This window comes from Polistes dominula, unplaced genomic scaffold, assembly GCF_049000335.1.
Source record: "Polistes dominula isolate Pdom_NZ unplaced genomic scaffold, Pdom_raw_medaka scaffold_35, whole genome shotgun sequence".
Taxonomy (NCBI): domain Eukaryota; kingdom Metazoa; phylum Arthropoda; class Insecta; order Hymenoptera; family Vespidae; genus Polistes; species Polistes dominula.
In genome coordinates this window covers 673,900-693,098 of record NW_028300968.1, presented here as the reverse complement: position 1 = coordinate 693,098, position 19,199 = coordinate 673,900, and the positions used below count along the sequence as shown (strand labels likewise).

The window sequence follows — 19,199 nt, the reverse complement described above, 5'->3', positions numbered from 1 at the left end:
CTGTAATTTCGTTCTTTTTTTTTTCTACATATATATATATATATATCTCGTTTTCTCTTTCTCTCTCCCTCGTTTTTATACTCTTAGTTTGTGGGAGTATTTTATCACTCTCGAGTCTCGTGCATAGCGAAGTAGAGAAGAGGTCCAGTTTGGTACTCGCACGTCGTTATGAATTTTTTAACGTCAAATACATGCGCTTGCACGGGCATCAAGCTCTTTATCTGCATCAAATCCGATGGTAATGGATTTTCTATTTTTGAACAAATTTATACCCATCCCTGGGACGTTTCCATATACTCCAAAAAATCGATTCCAACACAAAATCTCACCATACACATATAACATATCTGATAGTGAGTTAAAAGGAATAATAGCGTTTAGTTTAGAGAGGAAAGAGAGAAAGAGAGAGAGAGAGAGAGAGAGATCAAATGTGGTTTTCTTTTTTATTTTTTGATTTTTTCATTTTTTCATTTTTTTTTCCTATTTCGTTTGTTCTGTTTTTTGATTTTTTTTTTTGTCTCCACACCATTCCCATGATAATCATTTTACATTTTTGAAATGGTTTTTACACACGAATAATTATTTTCAAACACAAGATTATTTCCAAATTTAATTATTAAATGTTCTGTAAAAGTTGAATATGTAATAACAATACTATGTAAATATAAAGAAAATAATTGTCTTATCCTTGGTTTAAAACGATTATCAAAAACAATGTATGTGTTGAGATAAAAATGGGATTTGAAGAAAAACCGATTAACATTTATCTACAAAATTCTGGACCAACACTGTTCTAGGATTTAATTCAATAAACTTAAATTAACCTAACGTTTTTTATAATATTGAGTTAGCAACTAAGTAATTGCAAATTTTGTTTTCAACCTAATTTAGTTTTTTAATAGCAAAGATCAGAGATATTTTATGACACTGCCTGACCGATGGCAAAAGATCATCAACAAAAATCAATAAAACAACCTAATTGAATAAACTTATATTTGTTGACATTTAAACAAAATTTGGAATTTTCATTCATATTTAAAATCCACTATCAGTTGCCAACCTAATATTATTAATCATTATTCTTTTTTTTTTTTTTTAATCTTTGATTGAACGGTACTCAAAGTTTCAATTTATAAAGATCATACTTTTGGTTATGAAAAATCTACAAATTATGCTTTCATATTCGTAGCGACATATTGTCCTTGCACACATATGAAAAATTTACATATACATGTAAATTTATCTATGTATAAGTATTTACATAGATACATATATCTATTTTTGTGGTAGAAAAGTACAGGAAACAAGCGGTAAAAGAAATATGACAGTAAGATAAGTATCGTAAACTCTTAAACATTAAGCATCATAATCGGATCTTCAGCATTTGAATTTCAAGCATTCGACGTTGGGAATACGTGCAACAGGTAAGTTTACATTTTTGCATAGCAAGCTGGAGTATTTACAAGAATAAAAGAAATAAAGAAAGATATCTGATGAAAAAAAAAAAAAAGGAAAAGTTGAAAAAGATTATATGATTTATTTTTTTTTTATATACGAAATTCTTTTAATGGTAGATAGAAAACTGTGTATCAAAGTATTGAAGATTCGTTAGATACAGATATGTACATATATATAGTCATGTTGCATTCAGTCATGTTTTATCAAACTTTTGTCAAAGTTTATTTCGTTTATAAGATTCATGATGAAAGTGGTACGCCGGCACTATTGACTTTTTTATCGAATCTCGAGAAGAAACTTTGATCATTTGTATTCAAAGAGATACCTAGAACAACATTTCGTCGATATCATCGGCAGCTGTCACGAGAAAACTACACAAACATCATTCCTATATTCATGCTGGATTCAATCCTCAAAGTAGGAAAGAGGGGGTGTCTTTGAGAAGAAGAATTTAACATAATTTTTCTAAACATATCTTTATATATTAAAATACAATGTATCGTTGTTGGTTTTCAATGAAGTACGAAATTACTGAACGGATCTTTTAATGACATTTTTATTATTTTGTGTAATAGTTTTTTTCACATTCAATGTGAATTTGATACTAATTTGAATTAATATCAAATTCTAGGGTAATTTATACTGAATAATTATAATATATTAATATTAAATTATTATTACAATTATATAATTATAATGTATAATATTTATACTAATTAATATTCAAAAAAAAAAAATAAAAAATTATAATAGCATATAGTAAATAGTATATTCTATTATTTCTTTGTACTTATAAATTAGTATAAATAAATAACTATTTATACTAATTAAATATAGTATTAAAAAAATATATATATATATATATATTATTTAATTATTATTTATACTAAATATATAAACTATTTATATAAACTATTTATATTACTTTATATAAATTTCTACTAATAAGTAAAATATACTAATAGTACAAATATTTATATATTTATATTAATTTATTAGTACTTTTATACATTAAATTAATTATATATTATTATTTACTCGTAGAAAAGAAAAGGTTGTTATTTCATTTTATTTTTGTTAAATTTTCTTACCAATTTTCTTATTATATTCTTTCTCTATACACATACATAGTAATATTATTAAATCGATGAAATATAGATTGCTTTAAGTATCGGAAAATTCTTTTGATCTTTCATCTCTAGCAAAATCTCACGTGTTCGGGGGCTGGGTAAAAAACATCGAAAGCGAGATTACGTATACGATCATCTTATACGATAAAGGCTCGTGAAGTGAGAATAATTATACTTTGAAAACTCGTTTCAAAGCGAAACTCGCCGACTATTTCTCCACCTTCATCTCCTCTTCCTCAATCTCCTACTACTCGGAGCAATTTTTCTATTTTTCTCTTACCGGGAAGATTTTTTTCTCTTTTGCAAACGGAGAGATATAGAAAAAGAAAGAAAGAAAGAAATAAAAAAAATAATATATAAAATAACGAGATAAGAATATTTCTTAGAAAAAAAAACAAATATATTAGTCAAGTCAAAAAGAATATCGTAGAAATTTTTTTCTACGATACGAAATTAATAAAAATAATACTCAAAGCTGAATTTTGATATTCCTTAGATTCTTTTTCAACAATATCTCATAATGTTACATATATAAATATAAAAAGAATTATTTTTTTATCAGATAAAAAGCGAGAATCACATTATTTTATTATTTTATTATATTTTCTCATAACCATCGTCGTGTACGTCAGAAATCCTTTTAGTTAGTTTCTATCGTATTTATTTTATGTTTTTCTTCCATTTTATTAATAATAACAAAAAGTAATAATACACATGAACCCCGACATCTTCACTTTGGCTTTTATATAAATCAAAATAAACGTTAATATCATTTTCCCAAATATATATATACTAGGGGTGTCCAGCCACGCGTTGCTGTGGCTCACAATCAGTCCGATACACACGTCTTTGTTAATAAACAAATAATTGCGATTATAAATTGAAATATAAACTATCCTATCTTTCAAGTTAGATGAAACTGGACAAAGTGTGCAAAATTTGATTAAAATCGGTTCAGTAGTTTCGGAGTCCATTGTGGACAAACAACGTGACACGTAATTTATATATACTAAGATAAGAAGATTAAGATAAACTATGATATAAAAATCTATATTAAAACGTGCCCAACATATTTTTTTGTTCCATTACTGTACCTACTCATTCATTTACATTACATATTGTTTCTAAAAGAGTCATAAATAAACAAACAATAAATTACATAAGTTGATCAAATGAATAAAAAAGAAAAAAGAAAAAAGAAAACTAATCTTATCGGATGAAATCTGATGAACGAATAAAAAGATTAATGTTCCAAAAACGTGTCCCGATAATAATTTACGATCATTTACGTCATTCTTCCTTTGACGCCACATTTTGTTTTTTTTTTGTCTACCTTCGTTCTTTCTTTCTTTCTTTTTTTCTTTTTTTTTTTCTTTCACCCGGAAAAATAACAAGACCGTCGTAATGCGAAGGGTATTTTACGAAGGGGGATATCGTAATCCGTGTCAACGTAAAACGAGTCAGTTCGGAGGTCCTTAGTTTCAGACAGGCCCGTTCTCTTTTGACTAGGGGTGAGAAAAAAAAAGAAAAAGAAAATAAAAAAAGGAGAAGGATGGATGATGGTGTGTTGGTGGTAATGGAGAAGGTGTGGAGAAGTACGGGATGAGGGTTAAACGAACGAATGGGGATAAGGGGACGGGGGTTCAGGGGATTGGGGGTTGGGGTAAAGAGGTAAGGGGGTTTAGGAAAGAACAGAACGGTAAAAAGATAACAGAGCCATATCGTGCAGAGATCTACTTGGCACGGGGTTAGAGTAATGACGTTTTCAGACTCTTGACAAAAGGTGAGAAAAGGAAGGAAAGAAAGAAGAAGAAGAAGAAGAAGAAGAAGAAGAGGAAGGTCGGTCACAGGTCGGTGCTCGAGGATATCGTCGAGAAGATGGAACGAACAGTTACCCCCTCTATCCTACCAACCCCACTCAACCACCCCTCGTCTTAGAAGGAGAGTGGACCGGGTCACGAAACCCATCAAAAATGGTTTTCCACCTAGCAGTCCTACCACTACTTCACTATTAGAGTCCTCTTTTCCACTTTTTCTTTTTCTTTTCTGCTTTATTTTATTCTTTCCTTTGCCCCTTCCCCTCTTTCTCTTTCTCTTTTTATTTCTTTCGAAACGATCCGAGTAAACATACCAAACGAAGATTTACGAGTGCTTAATGGGTGCAACTATTCAACCTGTTCTACGAGATCCGAACAACAATTGTTGGAAATTACGAAGATTTTTTTTCACTCCTTTTTTCTTTTGGAATCGATAATGATTCTATAAGACCATCGTGATCTTTATTTCCATCGTTTTCGTATAATTTTATTGGTTCGTTTGGAAAAGTATGTGACGGTTTTCAATGGAAATAAAAAAAAGAAATCACATAGAAAAGTTTGTTCGTTGAAAATCTTGCTCTCTAAGGAAGTTTTGCAAAGACGACATTTCTTTGTCAAGTTACCTGAAATATTGAAAAAGGTTGTGTAACAGAATTCTACTTTTATAATTTAATAAATCTTTATATATATAATTCTTCTACGCGTGTGTATGTCACTGAACTCCTCCTAAACGATTGGACCGATTTTAATGAAATTTTGTGTGTATCTTCAGGTGGATTCGATAATTGTTTAGATTTTCAATTCGGTCCAATTTAAATTGTTTATTTAATTAATTTTTTATTTATAAATTGTTGTTGATTGTGGAATGTCTTACATTGGATCCGGCAGTCTGCACTACGATCGCTTTTAATTCCAGTTTGTTCCGACAGTTAATGCTGCGATCAAATTCAGGATAATATTTTGTAACTTCACACGTTTTGTAAATCGTCACACGAACTTTAAAGTTAACCAATATTATTTTCTTAGTAAAAAATAAAAAAAGGGATAAGAAATTTAGGAAGAAAAACGTCAGATAAGATTTAATACCCTAAAGGGAAAATTCGAGGGTGGATAATTACGACTAAGGTCACACCTGTTCTTCTAACCATTTCCTTTTCTTCTTTCTTCTTCTTCTTCTTCTTCTTGTTCTATTTCTTTAGGGTTCCTTCTCGTGAAGGATCTTGTCTTTTTCACGAGGTTACTTGGAACATACTTTTCCTTACGTCTTTGGGGAATCGTCGATCACGGGAGTACATCGATGCGACGTTCAACGCCACCGAAATGTCTACACCCCTTTCCACCTACCCCCCTTACATTTTCCAGAACAGTGGACCGGAAGGTATCGTCAATATGGCACCGTCATTGGAACGAAATAGATGCGAACGAATTGCAGTCACATTTTCCTTTCTTTTTTTTTTTTATTTTTATTTATTTTTTTTCTACTCTAACAGCTTCAGAAAAAAAAAACAAAAAAAACATACACATCAACAAATACAATACCGTTGTAATACAAAGTAATATTGTTTAATAGAAACTGCAAAAGGCAAGAGAACGCAAAGAGAATTTAATTCTAGAGAAAAAAAAGAACAGAAAAAAAATAGAGATGTTCGTTTCTATTTTTTGTTTTTAGCTTTTGTGATAATTAAATAATGAATCTTCTTTAAAGCTCTTGTATAATGTAACAACGAAATTCGAATAAATCCAGGGATTTAATGGGTTTTTACAATATAATCTGCTTAATGTATTGTATATACCTATCCCTACTGATCATATGATTTTTATAAGTATTATATAAGGCGTATTAACTTTATGTTATGATTATCTTATTAATTTAATTATTAATCAACTCTAATGTCTGATGTATTTTTGTTCACTTCGTTAAAATATTATCTTTAAATCTTAAAAAAAAAAAAAATACGAAAACATATGGTATATTGAAATATGTTACTATCAATAATAACAAATATTATTTTAATGAAATAGTACAAGACTTGTTATAGATAAAAAAGAAATGATGTTACTATAAAACAATACTTTTTTATAAATAAAATCAATAAAAATATACTAAAAATTTCTACATATATATATATATATATTTTTTTTTTTTTTTTCTACAATAATAAAGATAATATTTTGACAATGATCGATTATATATCAATGATTCGTAACGATCCTTCATATCAATCCTTTTCACTTTGATTTTGCCGATAACAAAGTGAAATCAAAACCGGTGATGACCGGGCGGTCCGTTCGCTTATCGAAATCATTTAATCATGCCGCATAATGAATCAGCGATGCGTATAATGTCATGGAATGATCCATCCATCATGTGTCTCACCGCGAAAACGGTGACATGATTCTACCATGTGCAAGCTCTATAAGTATGCATGTATTGCATGCATGCATACATTCATGCATATATGTACTTACATATATATATATAAATATGTATTATACATATATATGTATGCATGTATGCAAGTAACTAGCTATATTTCTATATATATATACAATACATATATGCACGAATACTCGGCATTTGAATGAAGGAATTTTGACGATAACGGAGATTGTGGAAAATTTGCAAAAGTCAAATCGAACTACGTTGCCAACGTTTCAAGTTTTTAGATTTGCGAACCTAGAATAATAACCATAGTCAAATAAAAACCATAATCCATACGCGAATCCTCATTCGTTTCGATACTTAACGTTTTAAATCATTATAATACCAATATTGCTAATTAATGGGAAAAACAGGTGGAAAGGAAACTAATGTGAATTATTATTATTCAATAATAATACGCGTATCTATCAAATAATAATAAATATCATATTATCGTTGTATAAGTTAGAAGTTTTCATCATTATTAATATTATTATTATTATTATATAATAATGAAAGATTTTCATATATATATATATATATATATATATATATATATATATATATATATATATATATATATATTTATAACACGTTTTGTATTCTGAATGATATAATATTTATTATTATAGAAATTATTTATAGCACCTATTTATTATATACGAAATAGCTGAGTAATGCGTGGAATTTAATTATAATCATTAGACATTGCACGAAGATAAGAGAAAGATTAATATTATCGTACATTTACCTACGATATCTTATCACATAGTGAAATATATTATATCAAAGCTTTACAGATTCTAATAGGATTAAATACACACATACACATATATGTGTAATAAAAATTGTTAATGTTAAATGTAAATCATGTTAATGTTAATCTGTTAAATACGCATTCCTTACAAAAAAAAAAAAAAAAATAAAAAGAAAAAATATATGAAGTAATAAATCAATGAAAAAGATCATACGAAATTTGTTGATTTCCAAATCGTTTTACAATTTCTAAGAAAATAACGATTCCAATGATTGGAATAAAATAAAAAAAGAAATAAAAAAAAAACAAAGAGGAATTCTAGATGTTTCCCAGTCGAATAACTTTTGATTATTATTGTGTGAAAATGTTGTTTCGCAGTAGAAATGGTATCGTGAAAGGACAAGTTGGTTTTTCGGTGCACCGATCTGTTTGATGCACCGCAACAACGATGCACGCGTGCGTATAAGCGATAGGGCGTTAGTATCGTTCAACTGAAAGAATAGAAGTGACTCTGCAAACTCTCTTGTATGTGTGTGTGTCTATGTGTGTGTCTGTATGTTTGTGTATGTATCTGTGTGTGAGAGAGAGAGAAAAAGGGAGTGAGAAATAGTAGAGAGAATTATACAGTACGATACGTGCCCAGTGTGTTAGCGGTGTGGAAAATTGATGTCGATGGCGAGTAACGTTCGCCAATGGTGGCGAATAACGTTCACCCATGGCGAGTAACATTCGCCCATGGCGACGACGAGGAGTCCGACTTTTGTTTGGCAGATTCATTGCATTTGGTTCACGGTAATTGTTTCAACCTGCTTTTCTACAATGAGAAAGAGAGAGAGAGAGAGAGAGAGAGAGAGAGAGAGAGAGAGAGAAAACTTTTCTCAAATATTTCTTCAGAACTTTTCTCTCTCTTTCTCTTTCTCTTTCTCTTTCTCTTTCTCTTTTTAGTTTTCTCGTTAGGTAATAAAATTGAACATAAGCGTTAGAAATTTTGCTGGTGTTTAAGTAACAAATCGAATATCAAAAAAAAAACAAATGGTTTCTACATTGTTTTATGATTTATACTATTCTATTGAGAATTTATTTGAAACATATTTTTTATTATTACGTTTATTATTTTATTTATAATTATATTATTATTATTATTATTATTATTACGGTATTTATTATTACGCTAGTTTGTTATCTTTTTCTATTTTATTTCATTTTTTTTAAATTTACGTGATTTATAGGTTTCATTTTGTACTTACATTCTTTTTATTATATATATTATGTCTACTATTTTATTTATAATTATATTATTATTACGGTGTTTATTATTACGCTAGTTCGTAATACGTTTTTTAATCTTTTTTTCTTTTTTAGAAATTTACGTGATTTATAGATTTCATTTTGTACTTACAACACGTTACTCACTTTATCCAATAACTATCTTAAATTTTAAAATGCAATTATTTTTGTTTAAAATGATTTACCAAGAGATAGAAAAATGAATGAAAGTAATTTAAATTTACGAAAAGAAAGATTAAAACAAAAAAAAAAAATGTCAAGAACAGAAAATTCGAATAAGAAGAAGAAGAAAATAAAAAGGAAAGAAATGAGCTGATATTTTTTCATTTCATTTCATTTTGAATTTTTTCGAAAATGAAGTAGATTCATATTCAATGGCAGAAAAAAGTACGTACCTGTCTGTTATTCGACAATTTTTAATGATATCTAATTAGTTCGGTTAAATGAAGGTGGTACTAATACCTTTACTTCATCAAATTCAATTGGGTGTAATATAATTAGTTCGAGATAAAACGACAGATAGAAGAAGATATAATCTCTGACGATTATTATAAATAAATATATATGCTTGCTTCACCTATTTGGCATTTAAGTGCCACTTTAATTTGCCTGCGTATATTTGATTAAGTGCAATTAATGTCAAATTCAATTAATTATGTGCATTTATTTTTTCTTCTTCAAAATTTACATTTTTCTCGTTAAAAATAAATCGACGATTAAATAATAAATTGTCTCTCATCAGTGTCAAGAGTCAAAAAGTATTTTTTTTTTTTTTAAGTTACCTAACATAATGGAAAACAAAAAAAAGGCATGGAAAGGATGAAAGACTGAAGTAATAAAAAAATTTAAAAAAATAAAAAAGGAAGGGATGATGGAGAAAAAAATGTTGGAATATATTTGTAAGTAAATTAACATTTTTCTTGGCAAGTAGAAAAGGCAAATGGACGACTACTATTTCGCGTTATCATTCGCTTATGTTTCCTTGCTTTCTCTTCTCTTGTTTATTGTCTCGAGATGCTTTCAAGAGAGAGAGAGAGAGAGAAAGAAGGAAAGCTTGTCTATTTGGAATCCAGGTTTCTCCTCTTCTAAGATATTTCAAACTATGTTAGTTCCTATTACCTTCCCTGTTCTTCTATATAACTATAGCGTTATAATACATTGCTAACTTGGATTAAAACCATAAAACTAATCACGAAACGTATCTTACATTTTCATTAGAATTTCTATGTTTCGTAATGTCACCAAATTATGTATCATTCGAAAAATTAAAATAAAGTGAAATAGAAAGAGAAATAATACAAATCAAACGAAGAAGATCTCTTGTATATATATAAGTCATATTAAAATATTTACATTATATTACACGCGTGTTATATATCGGTAAAACTTATAAAAAGAAATCACGCGCGTGTTGTCTCATATATGAGAAATGGTAAATGTTTATGCAAAGACGTGATACTACCGTATGTGTCTTGAAATCATTCATGCGTAAAAACAAGTACACGGTATATATATATCTTTCGTAGATTTATCATAGAAAATAAATCACAATACATAAAGATGCGAAATCATAGAGACGACAAAATAAGATAAAGATACTACGTGATATAATATTTCATAGAAAATGTATTTGTACTATCTCAATATAATATTCTTTAAAAACATGTATGTAAGATAAAGAAATAAAAAGAAAAATAAAAAAAATTCATAAAAATTTTACTAGCCATTTAATTAAATTAAAAATTATTTGAACCATCCACTATGATGAAACGTATGGAAAAAAAAAAAAAAATAAAAAAAAATAAGAATCATAGTACTTTAGCATAAAAAAACAAACTTATGGTTTCTGAAGCCTATACGTCGCTCGTTTAATGGTACAAAGAATAAAAAGAATAGAATAGAAAAGAAAGCCTTAGAAAATTTATTAGAAAAGAGCGTTGTCGTTGTAGGTGAGCTCGGACTATTAAAGTAAATAAAAAAAAAAAAAAAAAAAAACAATAAAAAAGCTTGTATGTTCTTTCGTAGAGACCAATAGCAGTAAGCAGCAGCAGCAGCAGCAGGAAGGAGGAAGGAAGGGTTTTCGCAAAAGCTGAAAAGTTTTTCGAGGCGGCCCAGTTTCGAATCGTCGTGGAAAGAAGATGAAGAAAGAAAAGAAATGGAAAAATGACTATGTGTGAGTGTGTATGATATATATATTTGTATGTATGTTGAAAAGAGAGAGAGAGAGAGAGAGAGAGTAGTCAGTGGGTAGACGACATAGAGACGGTATAATGTTCGTGGTTGAGCTAGCATACACGGATAATGCAGGTTGTTAATGCACTACTTGCATCGCTCGCATGTTCCTACTGGTAGGTGCATGCATTATTCAAGAACACTTTACATTATTTAGAGAGACATTCTCTTGGCACCGCTTGCGGAGAAGAGAACGAGAAAAAGAGAGAGAGAGAGAGAGAGAGATGCTTGTATATATTTCTACGTGTGTGAATGTATGCGAACGCGAAAAATAAATACGACTATACTTTTTGAGTATACACGCGTGTATTTTTTTTATTTTTTTTTTTATATAAAAATATAAATTAATACGTGCAAATGACCGACACACATGAGATCGATATTTGTAACAAATAATTAAACGAAACAATTAATAAATTGATATATTGTCTTGTTTGCATATCAGATGAACCCATACGCGTATTCCCAAGATGATCTTATACTTTAGATGTGAATTCTAATCAATGATAAATATAAATGGGTTACGTATGATTATTATGATAAAGAAAAATATTATTATTATTAATAATTATTATTTATATGAGTTTATTGTCGCATCAACAACTAGGTTATTAGCGACATGACATACATTAGTTATAGTATATTTTACATTAATTATATTACAATTAATATTACGATAATATTATATGTGTTCATACATCTTGATTGCTTTAAGGAAATTAATAAAATTTTTATGGTGTTCGGTGAGAGTAAGGGCCGTCTTTAAAATCGCAAAGAATTCCATATTTTATTCGTGCATTTATGTAATTGGGGCAGTCTACTAAAACGTGTTTAACGCTTATGGTTTCGTTACATGTCTCACATTTTGGAAAAAAAAAAACAAAAACCAAAAAACAAAAATAATTATTTGTACAAATATTTTCAATTGATAAACAATCAAATAATAATAAAAAGTAAGAGTTACTAGCATGAGTGGTGATGTGACGATATTATGACGTTTGTCGTTAGTTGGGTGAATTAGTTCGTTTTTTTTTTTAATTTTCATTTTGTTATTCTCGTTTTGATATAGTGTATTGACAAACGTGTAATTAGATTTCACTATTTGAAGCCTCGAAGCATTGTTGCCTCAATAACCGATATTATTCGACCTGATTTCCTATAGCATTTATGGATGTTATACGAAATATACGTTGTTCTAGTGTACACGACACGTATGTACAATATTGTGTATAACTCTCTCTCTCTATCTCTCTCTATCTCTCTCTCTCTCTTTTCTATCTCTCACTATCTTTCTCTATCTCTATACATATAGATATCTACATATGTTGTGTGTAAGCAGAATAGCCACGAGGAATAAATTATTATATATTAATAGTAAAACGTAGGATAGTTTGATGGGTCATGCTGCCATGCAGAACTTTAAACCAATCGCGTTTTGATCCTCTGGAGAGAGAGAGAGAGAGAGAGATAAAGAGAATAACACGAGGATTTACATTCCACGGTATGTGAAACATCGAATAATTTAAATTTTAAGTATTGAATACGCTTGCATACTTTACACCACACTTTCAACATAATTTTCTATGGGAATAAACTACAAATTTGTACAGTAATTATTACACTTGATAAAATAATAAAATGCATGCATATGTTTTGTTAGTTTTATGATATCGAATAAATATCATGAAAAAAAAAAAATGATCGAACAATCAATGATGATCGAATAAATTTAGATTATTATATTAATGAAAAAAAATAAAAAAAAATAAAAGAAAACAAAACAAAACCTTGCGTTATCATTACGTTTATTCTTCTGTCTCGAATAAATAGAAATAATTATTATTACTGTTCATACGTTGGTTTCACGGCTAAAGTGGTTGGGTTTATCGATTATTAAATAAACATTTATAAATGAAGTTGGAACATTGCGTCAGGAAAATATTACGAATTTTATTGTAGAAATTTCTTTAATAATAATTATTTGTTAATATTATCTTTTAAATTTTCTCTCTATAGATGAATTTATATATAATAATTTCATATATCTCGCGTTATAATTATTCATTAACGTTGATCATTAATTTCATTTTATACAATAGACTATACACTATTGGTAAATTATTAAAAAGAAAAAAAAGAAATAAAATATATTTATAAAATAGTTGATTTTTTTTTTTTTTTTAAATGGCAATGCAATAAAAAGAAAATACTTTCTATCCGATCATAGTAGTAGTTTTTACAAATGATATTTTCAAATAAGATGATAGAAAATAATAAAAAAATAATAAAAAAATACAAACGAATTGTAAGATCGCGTGTTTTGCATCAACCAACCAACCAACCAACCAACCAACAAATGAACGACGGAGCTGTTATTTATCCGCTTATTATCGTCGAATTTATATTGTTCTATAAAGGGTGCCTCTTTAATACGACCGCACAAGAACAACGCGGTGGTGGTGCCCAACGCGTTCGCCAATTTGCATATCGTAATGGCTGGCAAAGTTTACCCAAAGATTTACGATCAATGTGTAAGTATATATACACACATATACACACATACACACACACATACATAAACTACTATAAAGGACAAAGATGATATCGAAGTATGAGTTTTAGCGCGAGAAAGATCGTATAATATATTATTCGCCAAAAAGGGAAGGGGGGACGGAGAAAGTAAGTTTACTTGGTAAAGCGATGATGGTGATGATGGTGGTGTCACAAAGAAAAATCAAAAGAATAAAAATAAAAAATAAAAAAAAAAGGAGATGGAAGTTTGAGAGTCAATCTTTTTAAAAAGTCTACGTAAAAGTATCCAACCATAACTTTTTCTTTCTAACAAACTATCCCCAATTGTATTCCTAGGATTATCCCCTTCTCCCTAAACCACAAACCAACCACATAACCAACCATGTGTTCTTTTTTTCTCTCTCTCTCTCTCTCTATTTTTCTATTTCTTTTTATCTATCTATCTATCTATCTTTTTTCTTCTATCTAACACCGATGTAATATACGTGAGCTCGCATATTGTGATGCAGCACTCGTAGTAGTTTCTACTACGCTTATCGTTGAAACGTGAAAGCAAAGAATCAGCGTTCTTATCGCGATACAAAGAAATTAGCGTTGTTGTTTTCTGCTTGGCAAGTTGCTCAACGTGCTGGAACTTTCAAAACTCTCTTTCTCTACGTGCGTTTAACCAAAGATGCGATCGTCTTTAACAATAAGTTAATGGACCAAGGAGAATATGTTCTTTTTTTTTTTGTTCTTCTTACTTCATCTTAATTTTCTTCTTATTTCTTTTTTTTTTTTTGTTTCCCTCTACGAACAAGGCTGCTTCTTGCTTCTAGGAAATATATATTTTTTAATTTAAACATACGAAAATTACGAGCAAGTATACATTAAATAAACGTTCGTTAGTTTACGATATCGTACGCTTATTAAATATTATAATCATTTATTAACATCGTTAGGATTGATTGATTTTAAATGGCACACACGTTAATTAAATATTTTTTCAAAGTTTTTTTTTTTTTTACTACCCTGTATAGATATAATACATATGCATGGTAATGTTGTAAGTACGTATCATTGGATATTAAATCATGAAACTCCTTTTCCACCTTTCTCGTTTGTCACGCGAAAATTATAGTCCGAAATAATTAGTGGAACATACGTCTTCCCGTTTTATGGTCAAACTCTTGCGTGCTTATGGTTTACTTGATGATTATTATTATCATTTGTAATCTTTGTTTTTTATTTTAAAAAATTTAATACAATCAATTCCAAGAGAATTATTTGTACATTTGTATCAGTGTCATTTGTGTTAATGGAAAATTAGCGATTTAGGTGATTTATTTTATCGAATAAGATTCAATGTTTTCAAATTTTTCTTCAACTGCACGAATGTTAATTGATTTATTTAATTTATTATATTTTTCATTAAATGATGAAGAATTCCTACGAGTTATTAACTTTAATTCGTTGATCTGATCAATTTATATGTTTTTTTTTTTTAGGGGGGTTCATCGTTGAGAAATATAAAAACCACCATACATTTTATTTTTTGTTCTCTTCCATTTGTTTTTCTTTTTCCTTCATTAATTTATTTTTTCTCATCGTTATATTCTCCTTATCTCTAGTATTTTCTAGTTCTTTTTTTTTCATTATTTAATAATAAAATACGTCTTATATCAGTAAAGTGTTGTACTTCATATTTTTCCGTTCTTTTCTTTATTATTATTTTTTTTTTTTTATTCTTCTTCTTCTTCTTCGAAAATTCGTTCTCAAAGATTCAAAAACTCTTAGATAATTGAGTTGCTAAGAATTAGTTCGAAGGACGAATAATTCAATACACCGGGTATGCTCGTAAAGTAGCAAACAAGCGAGCAAGCAAGGAAGGAAGCAAGCAAGCAAGCTGAAAAGCCAAAGGAAATATAAAATACTGACGTAGATAGGAAAAGTTAATTACGTGGAAATTCGATGTTGTCCTGGGGAAGAAACAAAAAAAAAAAAGAAAAAAGAAAAAAGAAAAGATTAAAAATAAAAAACTAAAAAATAAAAATGAGGATACGCTTCGTGTGCGTTCTAGAGTTTTTTCTTTTTCTTTTTTCATTTTTCTTTCATTTGCTTCTTTACTTTTGATTTTCTTTTTATTTTATTTTCCAGTATCTGTAATTGGATATGTAAAAGTACGAGAAAAAGAAAAATAAAGTAGAATAAACCAATAAGTATTGATCCATTGTATACAAGGTATAACTGCGTTTGATGTGCATTGACATATTATTCCCTTTGTGTAGGTACACGTTTTGAAATATTTCATTTAATAATTTTGTAAAATACAGTTCAATATATATTTTGTTCAAATTAATTAATGTTAAAAACAAACTACTTATTACTTACATTTTATATATTTAAAAAGACAAATATATTAGATGGTTCGAAAAGTCGTTTCGGTTTTTGATGACGCAGTAATGGCATTAGTTGATGCAAACTGACAAATAGTAACACATGAGATCGATGAGAGTTTAAATTTATCAAATTCAACTATTTTTGATTACTTGAAAGGTTTAGGTTTAAGCTCGAAGCAAAAATTATCTTCATTTTTACGAAAGAAAAATGAAACGACTTTTCAAACCATCTAATATTTACATACACGTACAATGATGTTAGATTTTTATTTTATTTAATGAAATAGTTCTACAAATTTTGATTTATAATAGTTTTTCTTTTTTCTTTTTTTTTGAATTTTTCATGTAATTGTTATAACCGAACAATTGAAACAATGAAATTTCATATTCGAAAACTTTTCTCGTCATGATGGTAGTTAGTTGTCGAAAAATCGTATTTTCACTCATGAGAGAATGAAAATACTAAAACGATTACTATTATTCCGGATTGGGCAATAAATAATATGGGGTCCTTGTACCCATAAACCCATTTTCAAAGTTTTCCTAAATTGCACCCACGCGATATACATCTCTCTCTCTCTTTCTCTCTCTTTCTCTCTCTTTCTCTCTCTTTCTTTCTTTCTTTCTCTATGTTGTTCGTCTCTTTCAATTATTTTTAATATATTTTGTTTCATATCGTAAAAATGAAAAATAACCACATTTGATATCGAAGTAATTAATTAATAAACAATTTTCTAACGTGTGATCTGCAAACGTGTTTCTTTTTATTTTTTATTTTTAAAATTTTTTAAAATAATATTCAAAAGTAATATACTCTACATATAATAGTTACAAAAATAATCACGATGTTAAACAAACTAGTTAGTTAACAAGTTCTTTTACTTTTACGTTTTAAGGATTCGGTAAAGTGTACTTTCTTAAGTTCTTAACAAGATCATCCTTTTTCAAATTTGAATATTTAACTTATGTGATATGTAATCTCTCGGTTGAAAATATCATTTACGAAATATATTTTAAATTATTTTCATTTCGTACGTTTTTTTAATTTCGTTATATGTTTTAAAAGATAAATAAAATTTTGAAGTCAAATAAAATGTTGATTTTAGTTCACATATTACGTTTAAATATTATATCTTTCACAATTATTAATATTATTTCAATATTACTGTTTAAAATATCACTCCTATAAATATTTATAATTAAAATAATAATTTGTTAAGAGTAATTATTGAAACAATATAATTGCCTCACATTTTACAATTTATATTTTATCATTGCAAGAGTTAATTGAAATCTTTATTAACTAAATGATATTCCCGTTTATTAACATGAAATGATAAATTTTCTATTTAATTTAGTTCAATGTTGGATATTTTTTTAAACAAAAAAAAAAAAAAAGAAAAATAGTATTTACAAAATAACGAAATAAATGTAACAAAATTATCGAAATTTTATCGAGCGACGTGTAAATTCGATTTTTTTGGTGTCCTCTCGCCATTTCTCTTGTTGTAAAAAAATTTTAAAGTATACTTTTTTCAAAGTAACATAAAAAAAGTAAAAGTTGAGGAACAATTTCAATATCGTTAAAATTTCTCGCTAAGAAATTAGAAATGAAATTTTTCTTCTTCTTCGTTCTTTCGCTTTGGGACCATTTTCCAAACGTCATTTCAATTTTCATTGTATGTTTTTTTTTTTTCTGTAAAAAAGAATATGAAACACAGAAAGAAAGAAAGAAAGAAAGAAAGAAAGAAAGAGATGTAAGATGGAAAGAAAGTAGCAGTGGAATATAAGAAAATTTCTTGATTCAAGTAGATACTTACTTATATACACACATTCTTTTCGTTTACAATATAAAATTTACTTTACTACCATACCTAACCTCCAAAAGAAAGAAACGAAAAGAAACGAAAAGAAAGGAAAGAAAGGAAAGAAAGAGTGGAACGTCAAACTTGTTTTCTTCCAAATATTTTTGATCTTTTTTAACCTAGGACAAGAAGACGAAGGTAAAACTTACTACAATGTGATATGAAAAGATACGTCTAGAAAGGAAAGGTTGGATAAATACAAAAAAACAAAAAAAGAAGAAAAAAAGTAGAAAAGTGATATGATATATTCTTTTGCGAGTCATGTAGGATATTTTGTCTGAAGACCACTACCCTAACCACTACCACAAATACACTATCATGGTCAAGGTTTTCTTTCTTACATTTTTGGTTTTCACTCATCTTATTATCTATTCTAGTATAGAATACATTATTGTCATTTTTATTGTCACGAGTTTAAGATAATATGTAAATTTTTACTTAGTAAACTGTTTATCAATATTTATTAATTTGAATTTTATAATACAACAACAAAGTGTATATCTAAATTTTTATTTAGTAAATTGTTATTCAATATTTATTAATTTGAATTTTAGAACAACAAAGTATATATCTAAATTTTTACTTAGTAAATTGTTTATCAATATTTATTAATTTGAATTTTATAATACAACAACAAAGTGTATATCTAAATTTTTACTTAGTAAACTGTTATTTAATATTTATTAATTTGAATTTTAGAACAACAAAGTATATATTTATATTTTTACTTAGTAAATTGTTATTCAATATTTATTAATTTAAATTTTAGAACAACAAAGTATATATCTAAATTTTTACTTAGTAAATTGTTTATCAATATTTATTAATTTGAATTTTATAATAGAACAAAGTGTAAATCTAAATTTTTACTTAGTAAACTGTTATTTAATATTTATTAATTCGAATTTTAGAACAACAAAGTATATATCTAAACTATCTATATACTAATATAATATAAATAATATTAGTATACATATAATACTAATACCACTGTGTTAGCTAAACATCATTTTACAACAGTTCACAATTTATAATTTGACATAGAAGTTTACAAATGTTCCATATTGTTAATAATAACACGATTAATTTCAGAATTGACACACAAATAACTTAAACAGTATTTATAACAAAATTTTCAAATTTAACTACAACTCAACAATATGACTAATAATAGATGCCACTACAGTAGGAAGATACCTAAACTATAGATACTAGTATCACTTAGATACTAGTCTAAATATATTCTTAATTTATTATAAATAGAAAAAAGTGAATAATTTCAGATCAATTTCCCTTTTTTATTTTCCTACTTCATATCCGT

General features: G+C 27.7%; 1 protein-coding gene and 1 long non-coding RNA gene across 2 annotated transcripts in view; one reads left to right on the top strand and one right to left on the bottom strand.

Annotated features, from left to right (window-relative positions):
• The window catches only part of LOC149032340 (uncharacterized), a 58,438-nt gene extending 45,696 nt beyond the window's left edge, over positions 1-12,742 (top strand). The window contains exon 2 of the long non-coding RNA XR_016176799.1: positions 10,897-12,742. This is a non-coding gene — a long non-coding RNA (uncharacterized LOC149032340). The remainder of the gene's footprint in view (positions 1-10,896) is intronic.
• sns (sticks and stones) overlaps positions 1-19,199 on the bottom strand; it is a 347,782-nt gene that overhangs the window by 41,534 nt on the left and 287,049 nt on the right. The gene's annotated exons all lie outside the window — the stretch shown is intronic.